The sequence below is a fragment of the Phascolarctos cinereus genome, unplaced genomic scaffold (assembly GCF_003287225.1).
Source record: "Phascolarctos cinereus isolate Bilbo 61053 unplaced genomic scaffold, phaCin_HiC Scaffold_9;HRSCAF=440, whole genome shotgun sequence".
NCBI classification, from domain to species: domain Eukaryota; kingdom Metazoa; phylum Chordata; class Mammalia; order Diprotodontia; family Phascolarctidae; genus Phascolarctos; species Phascolarctos cinereus.
The window spans coordinates 190199621-190216720 of NW_027556402.1; the positions used below are offsets into that span (position 1 = coordinate 190199621).

Genomic DNA, 17100 nt, shown 5'->3' on the forward strand with positions numbered 1-17100 from the left:
AATGCTCACTCTTCTTCTATCATCCACCTGCCACTACCAAGGCCAGAAGCGTGGAATCGCTCTCTCCCCAGCCCCTAGAAATTGCTGTGTGGCTAAGGCCGGCGGCCAGGGCAGCGGCCAAGTCAGGGCCAGGTCCATCTAGCCGCCTTTGCCAAAGGAGCATGGGACCTTCTCCACGCTCCCGAGGCGAACGCAGGGCGTGGGTGTGCGGAGGGGGGCGCGCACATCTGGGGAAGAAGCCCGAGTGGGCGGAGAGCCGCATCTGCTGCAGTGGGCGGGCTGTCGCAGGAAGGAGCCCCAGCAGCCGCCACCGCCACCTCGGGAGTTTGCTGGGCTAGTGCAGTAACTATGCAGCATGACTGGACAGTGCGTAGGTCAGTGGGTAGAGCTGCTCGGTGTGCCGTCTCCTCTTCCTGGCGTGCCCTCGCTTCTCCTGCCGCGGTGGTCCTCTTCCTCTCCCTCTCCCTCTCAGCGTTTTCATACCGGTGACAGGTTCTGGGGCTCGGGCAAAGTGGGAAGGGGAGGGGGCGACACTGGGACTGCGCGTTGGGGAGAGGGTGGGCTTGGGCTTGGGAAGTGACGTTCGCTTTAGGTAGCCCCAGACACCCCTTCCCCCGCAGACATTCCAGGAAGCTTTGGGAGCTTTGAGGTTCCGGGGGGTTGATAGGGAAGAGGAGAAGGGGAAGGGGAAGGTTGTTGTTGCCTGCTTTGCATTCGGACCTACCTTGTGATGACTTGGTGTAAATGTCCAATCCCCATAAGTGTTACTGGGATCTGACCTTTCCAGATGCTGACTCTAATGGCTCGGAGTTATTTTTAAGTGTCTGTCTGGGGCTTTGGTTTGCCCTTTTCCTGCTTATGGCCCTTTGGGGCTGTGTCTTCTATGTTATGATGAGGATTCCTTCCCATCCTTGCCCTCCTCCAGACAGCATGAATAATGTAGCATCTTTCTCCTATTTGGTTTCTTTTCCTTCTTCTTGGCATATGATATGCTGATGGAAAATGAGATCTAGGAATTATGTTTGTAGTTACTATGTATGAAAAGAGGCATGTGTTGGTTGATACAATTGGAGAAAAACCTAGAGTAGGAGTTGAGAACTGGTTGTAAGCAAGCCATTTCATCTTTACAGGACTCAGTTTCCACATCTGTAAAAATGAAAAGCCTGCTGGGGAAGAAGTGGTAGGGGGTAAAAGGAGAGTTAAATTTGAACATCTCAAAAGGACCTTCCCGCCCTGATGATACTGGATGGAGAATCGTTCATTTGGTTCACCATAAATCTACACAGGACCCTGAGACGACATCTAGTCCAATCCCTCTCATTTTTACCCATGAAGAAATAAGCCCAGCGTTATTAAGCAATATGCCCAAGGTCACACAGGTAGTAAGATTAGTGGCAGAATTTGCATCCAGTCATCTGACGTCATATGCAGTGTTCTTTCTGCTGGACTCGGTGGTTTAATAAAAACCTTAGCATCTTAAATTGAGATACAAAACAAGAAGAATCACTGGGTTTTAAGTTTTTGCATGTAACTGACTTATTTAGGAATGGAGGTTCTACCATTCTCTTTATATGTGCACTGAGGAGTTTAACTGGCTTGTTTCTTTCTAAGCCGAAGGAAACAATATGTATTTACTTCAATTGATAGACTACTTTCTGAGCACCATAGATATGTACAGTGCCATGCCACCTATCATGTTGTCTCTGGTCAGTCAAGATCCAAAAAGATTACAGCAGAATAGATTGATGCCAGAAATCTAATAAGATCAAATATAATAGGGGGAAATGTAAAGTCCTTCATCTGGGTTTTAAAAAATCAGCTGCTCAAGTACATGGGGAGGGAAAGGACATAAAATACCTTTCGTAGAAAAAAAAATGGCAAGTGCCAGATGAATCAAAGGTGTGATGTGGCAGGCAAAATGTTAATTCTCCCCTAAACAGCACTGAGAGGAGCCAACTGTCCAGAATGAAGGAGATGAACATTGGATCACAGATTCAGAGGTGATCTAATCTAACCCTTTTATTTTATTAAATTCATTCTTTCAATCAACAAAAATATATTTTCTCTCCCTCCAACATACTCCTGATTAAAAAGAAAAAGAAAACAAAACCTTTGTAACAAATAAGTAGTCAAGTAAAACACATTCCTGCCGTGTTCATCTTAAAAATGTATTTTTCATTTGGCCACCTGAATTCATCACGTTCCCATCAGGAAGGGGGGAGCAGCCTTCATCATCAGCCTTCGGAAGGCTTCTTATTTTACAGACAAGGACACTTAGTCCCAGAGAGATTAATTGTGAATTCATATAGACGGTAAGCCAAAGAGTTAAGATTCAAAACCAGGCCTTTCAGCTCCAAATTCAAGCCTCTTTTCTCTGTACCATACTGCTTACTTTTCCTTCCCTTCTTCTTCTCTGGTCAGATCAAATCTCACAGACTCATAATTTAAAGCCAGCAAAGGCCTTGGAAGTTATTGAGTACAATCCTCTTCATTTTTAACAGATGAGGAAACTGAGATCCAAAGAATTTAATTGACTTACTCAGTCAAGGTCACAGAGCCAGTAAATGCTGCAGCTAGATGTTTAACCAGCTCCTCTGCCTCCTAATGTCATGCCTTTTTCACTACACTGTGCTTCTTCTTCACTGATCAGATCATGTTCATTTCTGGGTATTATTTTTTTAGAAGAGGCATGGATAGGGAAGAACACTTGCAAAAAAGGGTGGCCAGGATGGAGAGATAATTCAAAGCCATGTTAAAATGACAAGGATCAATTGAAAGAATGGGCATGTTTAGCCTGGAGAATACAAGTCTTAGGGAAAATGTAATAGCTAACTTCAAGAATTCAAAAGGGTTTCATTAGACTTGACCTACTAGATCCTGTAGATAAGTACTTGGAGCTGTTGGCAAAAGTCAAAAAGATAGATTTAATATGGAAAATTTCCTTACCAACTTGAGCTGTCCAAAGTAGATGGGGCTGCCTCAGAGTTCATGGTTTCAAACTCACTGTAAATCTTCAATTGGAAGCCAAAAGACCATTTGTTGGGGATGTAATCTTGAGGGTGAAATTTCTGTTCAGGAATGGAAAGGACACAGAACTTAGTCAAAAGACCTGGATTTGAATCTTTGATCTGCCACTTACTACTCATGTATATGACCTTGGATAAATCATTTCTCTTTTGTGGGGCTCAGTTTCTTCCTCTGTATAATGAGGACATTGGAGAAGTTTATGCAATTTAAATCTTGAAGGGAATTTAGGGATAATCTTTCTCCATGCTCTTTTGTAGATTAAGAAACTGAGGCTCCCAAGAGTTAAACTGATTTTCTCAAGGTCATACAGGTATAAATGGCAGGGGCGTGATTTGAACCCAGGATTGCCAGTGCCAAATCCAGGGTTCTTTCAAGTACACCACATTGTCTCTATTGCTACTTCTGGCTCTAAAGCCTCTGGTTCTTTTATAATAGTTTGGTTCAGTTATGCTAGCTTTGTTTTTAATCTGCAATCCATATAAGCTAGTATCTACTGGCAGTCTCATGTTCATAGATATGAAATAAGATCACTTTGTTCAATTTAAAGCAACCACAAAAAGGGAGTAAAATTGAGGAGAAGCAAAACTACCACTGTGTAGTAGCAAAAGGAAATGAAGGTTTTTTTAAATAATTGATAATAATAATGTGGATTCACAAACCCTTTTCATATAACTTTTTTGGCTCTCTGTTAAATATAAGTTTCCTTTTCACTTTTCCTTCTATACCTACAACAGAGCACTAATAAACAGTGACTGGATTTTAAAATTCAAGACCTTTTTTATGGTGATAACTACCCTTAGACAGTGGTGATATAAATGTATAGGTAGTCCACATATTGGGAGGTCTGACTTTCCCATCTTCAAATAAATATAATCAAATTTAAAGGTGAAACTCCTTCTCTTCCATCCCACCCTCGGGTTGGGGCAGTCTTTTTTGTAAAATTGTAAGTAGTAAGTTTCTTCAAAATGGGCTCTATCAAACACGTTCATAATCATCATAGTTTAGTTCTTCATTGATCAACACGGTTCCTACTTTTAAAAAATGTTTATTGAATTGAACTGTTAATTCTTGACAAATATTATAGCCTATATGAAGTTTTGTTTTATTGTTAAAGCAACTTGGTTTCATGTAGGAGAGGGAGGTTGGTCTAATGAATTGATGGCCAGTCTTTGAAGTCAGGAAGATCTACATTCAAATGCTGCTTCTGACATAGACTAGCTGTTCAGCTATGGACAAATCACTTTCCAAGTCCATGCCTTAGGTAGCTTTCTAAGACTGAGTTCTCAAAGAATTGCTGACCTTTTTAATGGAAGGCATCATGGCGCAGTTCTGGAGTCAGAAGATCTGGGTTCAAATCTTGCTTCCATGAATTACTATCTGTTAGCCTTGGGCAAGTCCTTAATTTTGCAGGGCCTCAATTTCCTCCACTTTGGACTAGATAGCTTCATAGGCCCCTTACAACTCTAGAGCTATGATCTTTATATGAAAATTTCTACACGGGGAGCTCCCCACCCTGATGAAATATAGTTCCAGATAAAAAATAAACATAAAAACCAAACTATAAAAAATAAAAAATGCGTCACCCACAATAAAGGTGTCAAATTTATATTTGTATAATATTTTGGATATTTTTGTAAAATATTTTGCCTTATGAAAATAGGGTCAAGCATTCTTCTTACAGTTACTTATTTGTGTCTTTTACATCACAATTACTTCCCTATATATTCATCTCTTCCATGCCCTTCCCCAAGCCCTCCTTTTAACAAGGATAAATAATCAAGCAAAATCATAGATCAAACTTTTTTTCAGTACTTTAGAAGTGGTACCTAGGTGGCAGAGTGGAAGGAAAGTTGGAGTCAGGAAGACCTGGGTTTGAATCCTGCCTCAGATACAAGCTCAACAAATCGCCTTAACCTCTTTTAGCCTTAGTTCCTCATCTGTAAAATGAAGATAATAATAGTGATTGACTCATCGAGTTGTCCTGAGGAGATCAGAAGATAACATGTGTAAAGCACTTTGCCAATATGAATACACAATACAAACACTAGCTAATAGTATTGCTATCTATGATTTCATCTCTGTGGTAATCTTTCCACTGATGGAGATGGCAGCCATTCCACACCTAGGTATATTTTTGTGAGTTACTGTGGTCAGAAAATAAATTCATTCCCTGGTGGTCAACTTTCTGGAGTTGCGCCTTTTGAACACTTTGCTAAACTGTCAGGGAACAGGAACATACACAGCTTTCTTGTAAGATCTGCAGACCTTACAAGATTATTGACCAAGCTTTCAAGAACAGGGGCTGCCTTCACAATACAATAGGACATATAGAGTGAGACTTTAGTGGGGTGGGTCAGAGAATATTTAACGTAGTCTTTCTCAAAACATATTAGATCAAGGGGTGTTTTTCTTTCTTTCTTCTTTTTTTAATATATGGTATATTTTTTAAACTGTTCCTTGGGGCAAAAGGTAATCTCACAAAGGCTGGGTTCTATCCATAGGCCATCTAGCCATTCTTGTCTTATGGGGCACATTGCATTTAAACAAAATGAAACCATCATTCTCTTTTATGCTCTTGACATAAATTGTTGCTTACTCTTAGGCAAGTAGCTGTTTACAACAGTTTGTAGGCTTATTTTATGAATTGGGACATTTCATGGTAAGTACCTTCATTAGATTATCTCGTCATGTACATCTTAGAAAATGCATAATTGTTCCTCTTAAGTCATCATCTATGTTGTACTATATATTGTATCACATGCATAGAATTGCATTATGTATATATGTGTGTATATACTATATATAATGTGTGTATGTATATGTATGTATATATGTGTGTATATATGTATATGTATGTGTGTGTATATATATATGTGTATGTGTGTATATATATATACATATATACATATATATGTGTGTATATATATATACATATATATATATATATACACACACACACACACACACACACACACACACACACATGTGCATTCTTTATAATGTTTGTGTGTGTGTTGAGGACGGGGATGGTAAATATAACTAATTTCACTGAAGTCCTCCCCTGATGTTTCATCAATGAGTGGCAATGACCCTGGATTTTCAAAGGTTATATCATCAAAGTGCCACCCTGACCAGTCTTAAAAGGATCTGTATGTTTGTGACAGTATATGTGTACATGTGTTCTGTGTGTATATGTGTGTGTCCTGAGAACAGACTCATCACCAAAAGGTTGGCCACAAATGCTTTTATTTTTAGCCACAGAAATTGATGAAGGCACAGAAGGACTCTGATCTACCTTTTTTTTTAAAGTGACTTGCCCAGGGTCACACAGCTAGTAAGTGTCAAGTGTCTGGTCTGAGACTGTATTTGAACTCAGGTCCTCCTGACTCCAGGGCCAGTGCTCTAACCACTGTACCACTGCCCCACTCTGTTCTACTTTTAATACAGGAAAGATTTATGTGGATGAAATTATGATCCTTTATTATATATTGATAGAAGGGAATCACTAGTTGCTGAGACATAGAAAAAGTTAAGCTTGATTAGGACATTTCTTGTTATTTTATTATCACCCCACTTCCTCCCTTCTCCACATGGCATTAGAGAGTGCACCATGGAAAGTCTTGTCTTTGAGATCCACTGTCAGAGACCTGCCATCTATCTGTGCAGCATGTTGTACCAAAAGAACAATTAGACATGAAGAGACAAGACAAGTGAGGTGCCAAAGGCAAAGCCAAATGTTGATTCAAAATTTTTTTGTTACTGATGACAAAGCTGGTCATTTTTCTTTAGCTACTGACAATGGCCCCATACCTCATATGAATTCATTTCACCACACTTGGTTATTGCCTGCTAAGAACTGGGGAAAGCTATACACATGGTTATTAGGAAAGCTCCATTGTGAGGAGCCACAATGGAGAAAGAAACGTGGATTTGGGTCTGGGCACAGTTGTATCTACTGTAGAGAGACAAACCACTGTGAGAGATATGTCAGGATAATCCTGACCATGCTGTGCATTTATTCACCAAGTATTTGTTGATGGGGAGAAAATAATTGTGTTAAATATGATAGATGAAATTTTGCTTTACAGATTTGATCAGGAATTCATATCCAGAGCTGCAGCAAAATACTGGTGTCTCTCAAGCAAGGTTTGGAAATTGTATCTCTTGTGTATTACTACCCACTGGAGATTCTGAGCCTTCACTGAAACACATGAAAATTGACTTATTACAAAATCAATCATTGTGTGTCATGGGGAGTCAGAATCTGCATTCATTTTTTGATAAGTCATATTCAAAAGGGTTGTTCCCCACCCCCACCCCCTGCCACATAGATTCTCATGTTGTTCACTAGACAGCTACCTATCCTTACCCAGCATTGCTGGTCAGAATGGAGAGATGGGGGATACAACCTACTGGGAGAGAGTAATAATGAACTCCATCCAGTTCCATTCCCTGGCTCCCTACCTCAGGGGAAAAAAAACCTGCTGGTTTTATTCTTTGTTTTTTGTTAAAGGAAATTAACTAAAATGGCCTACTAATATTTATGTTATATTTTCTAGTTACCAGAGACATTTTTCACTGTTCTTTTTTTTTTTTAACTTTGTACAATGCCCTGCCTAGAACCATGTGTGGGCATTTAATGAAACCTATTCTGCTATTTTCAAAGACATAGGAAAACTGCTTTAGCAGAGCAGATTTTTACAATTCTAAAACTTGATAGAGGTCAAAAGCCATTATCTTCTCTTCCTCCCTTCATCATCATCTTCATCATCAACAGCATCATCATTGTGATTTGTGCTTTGGTCCTATTGCTATATGAATAATATAATAAGATACAGCTATTAAAATCCTGTTTCCTCCTATCAGGTTTATTACAACATATTTTTAACTCATATCCCTGATGGCTTGGTATCTTTATAGATTTTCTTCAGTGCTATTTGAGAGACGCACCATGTTCTTCTAAAAAGGACATTCCTGAAAAAACAATGTCACTTGTAACTTGTGGGAAACAGCATTAGGGCAGCTGAGAATCCTAACTGAGTTGATTTATTAGCAGAAAATTGCCACTCAGCCAGGTTTTGCCCCTCTTTGTGGTTGCCTGCAGTCTTTTGTTGATGTGGATTTTTTTAAGGAACTAGTGTACTGTATGGCATGAATAGAATTTTTTAAAGTAGTAATGTGCAGATCCAATTATTAATTCACAGTACAAGTAGATCTATTTAGTGGGCAGTTTGTGCTCTACACAACCTAATGTATCCTCATAAGCTTGAGAATTCCCTGAGAACAAAAAGGCTCAGTGAAAAATGTCCCTGCAGCCTTCTCATCTCCCTTTGTCTCAGTAACTATGGTTTCTGTGCAAGTTAAAAACACACATACAAAATGAGGGTGGGGGTTTTTCCTTTTTTTTTTTTGGTTAACAAAAGACTTGTATAAGACTATGAGAATTGAAGATAACAATAAGGTTTATTTATTTTAAATAATATTCTAAAGGCCCCAAGACCAAGACATCTATTTTGGTTTGTGATTCATTTTTTTAAAAAATTACTCATATTTATAAAGAAGAAAGGTATTTTAGTTCTCTATAAAAGAATGGAATTGGGCTAGAAACTCTCTAAGGTCCCTTCTAGTTCTAAATCCCAGGATCCCAAAATAGTTTGTGCTCCTCCATGCAATGTTTATTATAGTTAGCCTGTGTATTATAACATATGCATTTTCCCCCATAGTATACTGTAAATTTCATGAGGGGGAGGGCCCAATCTAATTTATATTTTGTATAATATGAATATCTAAAGTACTCTGCAAAAAATGGGAGCTTAAAATATTTGTTGAATTTGATTGAATTCTTCCCTTCAGCCCATTCCAAGTATTATCTTCTTGGCTTCAGTGGTATTGGAGGCAAGAAGGTGGGAGAGATGGAGCAGGGCAAAACTGGATCCAGCTAAAGGCTTACCAGTACCTTTTGCCACAGCAGACAATACCTCCTTTTCAATTTGTACTATATTACTTCAGTGTCTTCAACTGTAAAATTATGGGGCCTGAATAGATTATTTCTAATGTTCCTTCCAGATTAAAATCTTATGAACCTATGAGTTCCTCCAATAAGAAATTGCCAATTGTGTATGTACTCAGTATTAAAAGCCTTAGTAGCCCTTAACATTTGAGCAACACAGTGGCTTTACCTGGGAACTATCCAGGGTACTGAACCTTTGGCTGAAGTTTTCTCTGACCCGCTAACCCAGAACACTCTGATGTTTTGTCAGATTTATTGTTTCTGCTGGTCTCTGGCTTTATTCATCTGAGGAAGAAGCATGATGTAGTGGGAAGAGCAGTAGATCAGAAGATTTAGGTTCACACTATGGCTTTGCTACTTCCTTACTTCCTCTGTGACCTCAGGCAAATCACCTACCCATTCTGGACCTGATATTCCTCATCTCTTAAATGATGGAGTATACAATCAACTTCTTGCATCCATTGCATTGAGTACTAACAAACTTGTGACTCAAGCTCTGACTGTAGAGATCATCCAGGACAATGAATGCACCCAAATCTCTTTATGTTGACCCTGAAATAATCATCAGACACTGATTCTTTCCACTCATGTGAAGGAAAGGACAAAGGAAGAGGTAAGAATTGGGCAGAGCAGAAGATATACCATATACAGCATTCAAAGCCACAAGCCAGATAGAAACAGAGCACTGGGTCTGAGGAATAGAAGATTATCCCTAACAGAAAAGGGAATGGAAAGCCAGCTGAAGCTAGTCATCTATTGATAGCTGTTACTCAAGACAAGGATCTGAGCCCAGCAAACCTCCTAACTCATAATGTGAGGAGGTTAAATTAATTTCTAAAGTCCTATTTTTCTTTCTAATCATTTTAGAAGTTCTTGCATTTAATCCATGATCTCTGGCAATCCACAGTATTATCTTTCATTTAGTTATATTGGTTCATTTTCCTTCACATTATACATTAAATATGCCCCTTGGTTTTCTTTTTCAGATTTTACTCTTCCTTTTGTCTATATGATCCTCTCTCTTAGTTAATCTGCTTGTTGTCTGTTTTTTTTAATACAGGTTCTCTATTGGTCTTTCAGATTTTCTCTTGCATTTTAGGTCACTCGCATTTGGGAAGCTACCAAGTAGCCCAGCCTTGGGGAAATCTGTACAAAAGTGGAAGGGGCAGGGACTGGAAATGGTGGAGGATACCCAAGTGTTAAACACGGAGAATTCATCAGAAAAGATGAAAGACCAGACTATCAAGAGAGAGTCTGAATAAAAACCCAGCCACAAGCAAATTAACCAACAGAGAGTATCATAAAGGCAAAAGGAAGAATGAGTACAACTTCAAAGAAAAAAATCACATTGAATAAATAGTATAATATAAAGGAAAATGAACCAATGTGACCTCATGCAAAAGAGAATCCTGTGGACTATCCATTGATCATAGGACAATGCAAGAAATTTCAGAATTGGTTTTTAGAAAAAAAACATTAGAAGAAGGAATTGAAAATGATTATAGGCTAGAAATCAGAATGATCAACACAAAATTTAAAAACACAAATAGCAGAGTAGTAAAATTTGAATGTATAATGGAGAATGTTTCCAAAGAAGTAGAGGAGAGAGGATAACAGATTTGAAACACAAAAATACCAAATTGGAGGAAAATTTGACAGGAGAGGCAAAAAACAACAATTGTTTAAGGATCATAAGTCTCCTAGAGGAATATTACAAATTTTTTAAAAATCTGGATTACCATAATTCAGGATATAATACAAGAATACCATCCAGGGCTTCTGAATATGAAATATTGATTTTGAGAGAATCCATAGAGCACTACCATTAAAAACAATAACATGCTTCAAATTCAAAAGCACATAAAGGTTAAATTTCATTATTTCAGTAACAAATTTCATAAGGAGGAAAGGGAAATACCTTCATATACAAAGGAAAGGCAATTCAAATCACACAAGATTATTTCACATTCACAAAGGAAAAAACACTGGAGAGGATGGAATAGTATGTTCTAAAATAAGGGGAAGGGATGAGCCCCATTGCAAAAAAAAAAAAACCATTCTACAAGCCTGATTTTAATCATCAGTTTTTAGAAGATGAGAAATTTGCCAAAATAAAAATAAGCATTTCTACCAAAAAAAAAGAGATGAGCAGATTCTTTTATTTCCAAATGCATCAAACAACAGAAACATGAGAAAAATAAATTAACATAATTATCAAGAAAAAAATAAAAACAATTATCTCATGTATAAATTATTTTCTAAATGAAAGATTGATTTATGGGTTAAAAGAAAGAATAAAGAAGGGGCATCAAGGATGTAAGAGACTAAGAATTTAAGGAGGGTGTTAGAATCTGGAATAAAGAAGGTGAAGAAGTTAATATAATCCTCCAGGGATTAAATCTCCTCAATTAAGTATCTTTCATGGGAAGGGATAACAGAATGGGAAGTTGTGTGACTGGGATATGAGAGGTAAAGGATAAAAAAAATGGAATAATGATGAACCTCTAAGTCTATAGGTAAATAGGGAAAAGAAAAAGAATTCTCTCTCAATTAAGTAGGGAAGTGCTATACTAGAGTAACAGCAATAAAGCAGAGGGACTGAGACAGTGGGAGCAGAAGGAGCTGTCTTATCCCAGCAGGGAAAAGGAAAGTTTTCCACTGCAGAACAACATTCCTATGAGGGAAGAGGTATAGTCTGCAGTAAAAGACCTTATGATGGATTTCATCTGGGAGAAATTTTTTCACTAGAAGACTATGTTCTCTGAGAAATTATTGTACCTTCCCTCCAGAACATTTCATCCTCAGGGGAAAAGATGTGAAAGTTCCCAAGGGTAATAAGCACCAAAAATAGTAGAAAGGGCATACAACCAGAACAAAAGTAAATTACCTTATGAATGGAGACTAATCATAGGAAGGGCAAAGAGGACAACTGGATCTCATTGTTTGGGACACAGAGAGACTTCTACTACACAACACTGTTTCCACCTGACATTGTTTCCCTCATGAGTTGATATTTCCAAGACTGACACAAGAAAAGGAGAGGACAGGGCAAGATCTTCAAAGGTAATAATACAAAATTTTCACAGAAGTGGAATTTGCACAGAGGGAACTCAAACCAGTGACTTCAAAAAATTTACTCCCACAAGGAACACAAAATAAAGAAGGAACTAGTAAGATCACTGTAACCTATTAATCAGAAAATAAAATTCAGAATATATTGAAAGGGAAAAAATGAGGGAACAAAGAAAAGGAAAAAAACAAAGTAGAATAGAGTTATTAAAAATAAGAGGTTGAAGGGTAGAGAAGCTGTTAAACTATTCGTGTAACTTGGCAGACAAAGTGAAAGAATAAAGGAAAAAGATAAAGAATAAGAGAAAAATTAATGATATAAATGAATTAGAACAATTTGAAATAGGGCAGGCAAATGGGGCAGTAGAGAGCCTGTGGAAAATAGATTAGCATCAAAATAACAAAGCATAAGTAACACTAATCACACAGTAATTGTAGGAATGACATACTGGCTTAAAAGAGAAAAGGGATATAAATCAATGAAAAAGAAATAAATGGAGGGAAACACAATCTTAATAATAATAATGTTAAACATGAGTAAATTGAATAATTCAATAAAATGAAAAAGTCACTATAGATAAGAAATGAAAATACAATATAGCTAAAGAAACATGTCATAATAAACACACCTTTAAAAAAAAGATAACATACAGAATGGAAATGAGAATTTGGTATGCCAAGTAAATCCCCAAAAGTGGAATTAAAATCCTAATATTAGACAAAAAAATAAAAATTTGCAATATCAAGAGAGATGAACACAAAAACTATATTCTGCTTAAAGCAACAACAGACAACAACAATAACAACACTAAGCACATATTTATTAAATGATATAGCATGTCAATTCATGAAGGCAAATTTAACTGAATTGCAAAAACATGTGGATAATTACAAAGTAATTGTAGGAAAGTTTAATGTTCTACTCACAGAGCTGGACATACCTAACAGAAAGAAAAAATCTATTTATTATCAGTGATTAGCAGTTTGTTGTTGCATTTCTACAGGAGAGAGAATAGTGATTAAGGCCACTAAATGCCTCCAGAGTATCTTGGACTTTGGCAGATGATCAAAATCGAATTTTTAATCTAATGTTAAAGAATATATTTATAGGATTGTAGGAATTAGAGCTGGAAGGGACCTTAGAGATCGTGTGGTCCAACTCCCTCATTTTTATGGAGGAGGAAATGTAGACCTAAAGAAAGGATGGCCATATGGACTCAAAGACACACTGAGAGACTGTGGTAGATCTCAGATATGAACCCAAGTTCTTTGACTCCCACCCAATTCATTAGTATCTCCAGTACTAATCCATGCTACCATATTAGCTTTTTTGAATGTGTTGAGCCGGAGCTGATTATAATGAGATTTCCCAATAAGAATGTGGCTCTTGTATGCTAAGCTATTGATGTTTATATTTCAGAAAAGGAAAGGTGGGTAGCCTCAAGGCAAGAAAAGGAAAAACCTCCAAAGGATTTTTCTGTCCCTTGACCATCTTCAACAGGGTAAGTTTAAAATGATCAGGGGTTTTACATTCTTTTCAATTTATTAAGCACTCATTATTTTCAAGTTCAAGTCCTGCGAGTGGACCTAACAATGAACAAGATGGAGTCCCTACCTTAATCAAGGCTAGTAGGGAACATAAGACACACACAAATAACACACTTTCAAACTACGTTGAAATTCACAGTAAGGAAGGATGACTGTTGACTAGGAAATAGGGATCTTCATGGGGGAGGTGGCATTAGAGTAGGTCTTGAAGGTGGGATAGGATTTTAGTAGATGGAGGGGAAGGAGGAGTGGGAAATTCAGGTGTACGGGTAGAGGCACAGAGAGATCAAGGAAATGAATTGAACTTGTCTTCAAATTCCAAATTAGTCTTCTTTGTTAGCCATACTCTAGGGAGAAGAAACTACACAATAACAGCAATATTAGTCAACTTTGAAAGTCTTAATAACTCTGATCAACACAATGATATCCTACAATTCCAAAGAACTCATGATGAAACATGCTACCCACCTTCAGATAAAGAGGCAATGTACTCAGAGTGCAGAATGAAGCATATTTCTTTTTCTTTTTAACATGCCTAATGTGGAACTTTGTTTTGCATGGCTACATATTAATAATGGATTTTGTTTTTCTTGCTTTCTTATGGAGTAGAGGAAGAGAATAGGGAAGGGAGACAACTTGGAACTGAAGAAAAAATTGTACCTGGTAGGGAAAAATAAAACAATGATTCTTATTAGAATTTTTAGCATAAATTTGATTAATTCCATTTGTTGATTATTTGGGAAGGGATTAACCTTCAACTCCTTCTTTTTAGTATGATATCAAAGTTAAATTAATTTTTCACATCTATTGCATTATCAGCCACACAACAAGAAGGGGAACTGATTAATTATTACTGAAAATCATGATTTTTTAAAAATCAGAATAGCTATGCACTATTTTAAATGAGAAAAGGATTGACCTTAGGACTAAATACCCTAATTTGTCTTTTCCAGAAGTTACAAAAATTCTGACTACTCAGCAGGCTCAGCTTTCTCAAGAAGAAAAGCAAGTAAGAGATTCCCCTCCCCAGGAATCCTTTCCAGTTATACCTAGAAAGAAGTACAAGATGTGGAGTCCCCAGAGTGGGACTAGAGCCCCAGCTCTGCCAGAAGCTTGCTATTTGGCACATAGTGGGTCCTTAATAAAGTTTATTGACCAACTGAATGTTTGAACTTAGATGAGTCATTCACTCCCTAGTCCTTACTTTTGTCATCTGTAGTATGAGGGAAAAGATCAGATACTCTCTGAGTTCCCTTTCAACTCTAAAAATCTGAGTCTCAGTTAAGCAAATACAAATCTCAGTTAATTGGACCTTTACTTCTTCCATCTACATTGAAGAAAGAATCCAGTCCTATGTGTGTATATGCATATATATTATGTGTTAATACATATATATATATACATGTATATGTATTTGTGTATATAGATATTTGAGGAATTTGGTTTAAAAAAGTTAACTTCCTGGGTTTACCACGTGTTTTTCCAAATCACCAACCCCTTCAGCACCTGTATCTCTGGATAGTATAATAACTGATAATAACCAATGGCCATGTAGTAGCCAAAAAAAAGGTAAAAGTGATGTTAGGTAACATTAATAGGGATCTTGCTCCAGAACAAAGAAGCTGATAATATCACTGTTCTTTTCTATGGCCAGACCAAGTCAAGAGTTCTGTGGGGAGGTCTGAAAACTATATTTTTAAGAAAGAGATTGGCAGGCAGAGGATAGCGTCCAGACTGATGAGATAACTGGAGATCACAACAAATAAAAGGCAATATCAAAGCAGTTGGAAAGGTTAGCCTGGAGAAATAAAGATTACTGTAATGTGGAGCTGTGATTAGGATTATTCATTTTGGCCCCAGAGGGTAGAACTAAGTAATGAGTGGATGTGAGAGGAAAGTAGATTTTGGCTTGACATGAGGAAAAACTTTCTAACAATTAGATATACAGTACTCAAATATGCCAAAGGCAGCCACACAGAGTAGCATGTTCCCTGTCCCTGGAGATCTTCAGGTCATGGTTGTATGACTGCTTGTCAGGGATATCATAAAGGGTTATCATGTTTCAGGTAGGAGAAGGACTAGCCAACCTCAAAGGCTCTTTTCAGCTTTGAGATTCTGAAATGGTAGTCACATTGAGATGGTGGTTGCATTGGTTGTGTAGACATTAGATATACCCATAAATCCAACAAAGGACTTGTGAACATTTTAGAATATTTTTAACAAGAGTTGAAAGCAACAGGGTCTTCTGCTTAATCCTGACTAGATTGTTAACTAGAATCCTCATTCTCCCAAGTGCTATGGTTAATTAAAATTTTGTTTGTATATATATATGTGTGTGTGTGTGTGTGTGTGTGTGTATGTGTGTATATGTTATCATATGTATACACATATGTATGTATATTATATGTACAGTACTTTTATAGGGTAAGAATAAAACTGCTATTGAATCTGCATTCAGCTTAAAACATGTATGTATTAGTATGCATATACATATAGGTATTAAAGCATAAAACTGCACTAAGACCTTCAGAACACCTTGTGCATCTCTATATTTATCTACTTATACATATAGCTCTCTATGTATATAAAGAGATATATTTTACATATGTAAAGAGATATATGTATATCTCTTTATAGAAAGAGACAGACAGATACACATGCAAAGACAGAGACAGAGACAAAATGCCAGAGCCAGACCCTTAGACCATATAACATAGGATGTCAGCACTGGGAATGGTGAGATTCAAACTTGGGTCTTCTGACACTGAGATTAATGCTTTTTTTCTACTTCATTCTTTGCTTCAATGTCTTATAAAAATCCTCCATGTTTACTTTTGACTTCCTTTAGAAACTTGTAGAGGATTTAAAAGGGGATTAATAACGTATAAGTATACTGATTAATAACTAGCTTTCTTATTCTCTTTCCAAATGGATAAATAATTTAAATACTCCCTCTACCTTGACATCAATCAATAAACATATATTAAGTACCTACTATGTGCCTAGCATTGTGCTAGGTGCTAGGGATACAAATTCAAAATTGAGGCAGTCTCTAACCTCAAAGAACTTGCTTTTTACTGGGCAGTCATATTATATAACTCTCCACTTTTATTTTTCTTGTTTGGAGAAGTTCAAATTAGGCCAAGATGAGGATTTGGGTTTTTTTTATTCTCAAGACAAGAGGGAGCAACTTTTTTGTATAGTGAAGGGAAAGAGTTGGACCTGCAGTCATGTGGAAGAAAGACGGGAGCGGAGGGAGACTGGACAAGAGAGACACTATTGCAGTAGTTCAGGTGAGAGAGCCTAAACTAGCATGGTCGCCATATTGGTGAAGGATAACAGATAGACATAAGAGATGATGAGGAAGTAAAATTGATAAGACTTGGCAAGATATGGGGAAGGATGAATAAAAATAAAGAAGTGAAGATATCTACTAAGTCAGGACC

At 37.3% G+C, this 17100-nt stretch overlaps 1 long non-coding RNA gene across 2 annotated transcripts; it reads left to right on the forward strand.

The window, feature by feature from the left end:
• The first annotated feature begins 245 nt into the window (after window positions 1–245).
• Window positions 246–14818, forward strand: LOC144455247 (uncharacterized). 2 transcript variants are annotated; one of them, XR_013483965.1, is made up of 6 exons: window positions 246–374; window positions 7116–7173; window positions 9288–9650; window positions 13527–13608; window positions 14264–14317; window positions 14608–14818. It is a non-coding gene; the product is annotated as an uncharacterized LOC144455247 (long non-coding RNA). The 2 variants fall into 2 exon arrangements; XR_013483964.1 differs by having other exon boundaries at window positions 13527–14317.
• The last annotated feature ends 2282 nt before the right edge of the window (window positions 14819–17100 follow it).